General features: G+C 35.2%; 1 protein-coding gene and 1 long non-coding RNA gene across 2 annotated transcripts in view; both read right to left on the bottom strand.

The window, feature by feature from the left end:
* The window catches only part of LOC107711777 (uncharacterized), a 2,996-nt gene extending 2,099 nt beyond the window's left edge, over positions 1-897 (bottom strand). The window contains exon 1 of the long non-coding RNA XR_001636736.1: positions 746-897. This is a non-coding gene — a long non-coding RNA (uncharacterized LOC107711777). The remainder of the gene's footprint in view (positions 1-745) is intronic.
* Positions 1-2,791, bottom strand: part of LOC107711776 (zinc finger protein 501-like) — a 35,906-nt gene that overhangs the window by 6,700 nt on the left and 26,415 nt on the right. The gene's annotated exons all lie outside the window — the stretch shown is intronic.

The following is a 2,791-nucleotide window of genomic DNA, read 5'->3' as shown; positions in this document are numbered from 1 at the left end:
TTTTGTTTTTGATAATGTTTCAGTTTTGTGTTTTATATGAAACATGGTTATTACAGATTAATGAAATAAATGTAGTTATGATATATCTAGTAGATGCCACAATAGGTGATTGTCTCATTTGCTTAAGTGTGTTGACGCCAATAAAATGAGCTTAATGCTGCAATTAACAGATCTGAAGTCATCAGCATAATGAATGAGGTGAAAACAGGATCTATTGACATGAAATAAAGAGGATTTTCAGCAGCTGATAATATTGATGAGCCTCAGACTATAAACATTCAATAAACAAACCATTCAGGATCAGCAGCAGATCATCTCACTATAAATATAAGCATCTGTGGGTAGAAACTGATTATTTGCTTAAAGCTAGTTGGTGAAAGACTATAAAACTGCTCTATTAAAACATTATGATTATTTTACATAATATGATACAGAAAGAATACCAGACAATATAAAGATAGACACTAATGACACAACATATTGATCAACCATTGTTTTGCATATGAATCTATACATGGTTAGAATTGCTGATAACTGCATTCACAGCAATTAAGTGATTATATCACTAACACATCTTTTTGGTATGTCTGAAAACTCAACTTCCTATGTATCTATATCCACTGAGGTATTTATGTACGGTTTAAAATGTTCTGAGCGGCTCAACAAACAGCGACACAATCAAACAACCAAAGGCTAAGTCACATAAAAACACAAATACGCTAAGACCAAAACACACTTTCCTTACATGTTCGTTGTCTGCTGTAAGTGTTTTAATCAGCAGAGGCACAAATAGCGCTGAACCCGACGAAAACAAGGCAGAAATTGCCCTTAAATAAACTGTGTTTGGTTGTGTAAACACAAGAAACCCGCTTGAATGGACAGAGACTCGACGCTGGCTGAGCGTGCGTGCGTGGTGACGTCATCACCGAGAGCCGAGCTCAGTGGCATTGTTGCCAAGTCCTTGGTTTTTGGGCTAGTTTTGAGTAGAAATTGTGCGTGTTTTGTTGTGAAAACATGGCAACCCTCTCAACGGTAGATCCTCAAAAAATCGCCAAAATCCATTTAAAACACAAAATATCTATAAAACAGCATATCAAACAAACATAACCCTGTTGAAAAAACCAGCATATGCTGGTCAGGTATGTTTTGACGCTGGGATGCTGGTTTATGCTGGTCATGTGCTGGCAAAGGACCAGCATAAACCAGCAAAGGACCAGCATAAACCAGCAAAGGACCAGCATAAACCAGCAAAGGACCAGCATAAACCAGCAAAAGGACCAGCATAAACCAGCATCCCAGTGTCAAAACATACCTGACCAGCATATGCTGTTTTTTTCAACAGGGTTATGTTTGTTTGATATGCTGTTTTTTTCAACAGGGAAGGGCAAACCAGTTACTGATGCAGAGGACAGACAGTGTGTGGGGTGGGTGAATTATAGTTTATTAGGCAATTAAAACGCTTTATTGAGAAATTTAAAACAGAATATCGCAAAGAAAACTTATTTAACATCATGGCTTTCAGATATAGCTAAACATTTTTGTTGATGCAAATACAATCAGCAGACAATAATAAAAAAAAGCTGCTAATAAAATGTAAGAAATCATATACTAATAAACGGGTAACATTTACTCAATAAATACTCTTTAAGTAAATACAAAAAAATAGCTAAGTAAAAGTGAAAACTAACTTGATTGATCTCACCCTGTTGACTTACAAGTAGGGATGCGTATAAGGTTTTAATGGTATTACTACTCTTACAATACTGATTATCAATCTGGTAATTTAAGGATCAGTAATTATTTTCTTTTTTTACATTTATTTGTTTATTTTTGTTACAAAAAATAGAACAGAAATAACATGGCTTTGTGATATGACATTGTAAAATAAATAATTTATAGGAAATAAATGTACCAGTGTAAAGGCATTATTAGAGGCATTCCCTTACGTAACATTTATGTAAGAAAATAATACAATAAGAAAACAGAAACAAAGCACAAACAAAATAACAAAAAAAAAAAACATACAAATGAAATAAACAATGCAAGTTTTTCAGTAATGTCTAACAGCAGTATTCAGGTAAATAATAGCCTACAAAAGAAACTGAATGAATGAATCTAATGTAAAATCAGTTTCAGACTCGCTGGCGTCACATGACAGAATCTCTGATTTTAAGGTCCTAAATGTGGACTCGGGGCCTCCCGTGTAATTCAGCTTCTTGGTCAGTTTCAGTTCTGGTCACGTTATCACGGTCTGATTCACTCTGAGATCCTACGATTTATGTTTGGACTTTAAGAGAAGAACAAAAGCTCTGTGAAGGAAAGGTAGACGGAATGCAGCACGATAATCACTTTACCTCAAATATCTTCTTTTCATTATCATTGGAAGCCAAACTCAAATATCGCAGATAAAATTAGATTAATCGCACAGACGTAAAGCACGAGAGAGATCTCTCTTCTGGACTGCGAATAGCAAAAACACACCCAAACAGACTCTACCTGGTTCTGGTACCATCCCTACTCACAAGAGAAGCAAATAAGGATCGTACAGTATATCTTGCATATGCATTTTTTTTTAATACATCATAAAATGAAAGAATAACTATTTGATTTAAGAACAACTATGAAGAACAAAGTAAATATAAACGTCAGTCATCTTTGGGGAGGAACTCCATCTTTGAGTTGATCTGAATCTGACAGATGAAGCTGTAAGGTTTCTCTCCAGTGTGGATCCTCTGGAGCCGCTTCAGATCTTCAGCTGTAATAAAAGTCTTCTCACACTCAAAGCACATAT

The sequence above is a fragment of the Sinocyclocheilus rhinocerous genome, unplaced genomic scaffold (genome assembly GCF_001515625.1).
Source record: "Sinocyclocheilus rhinocerous isolate Xijiao unplaced genomic scaffold, SAMN03320098_v1.1 scaffold3100, whole genome shotgun sequence".
In the NCBI taxonomy this organism is placed as follows: Eukaryota; Metazoa; Chordata; class Actinopteri; order Cypriniformes; family Cyprinidae; genus Sinocyclocheilus; species Sinocyclocheilus rhinocerous.
This window is presented reverse-complemented; position numbering and strand designations above follow the sequence as displayed.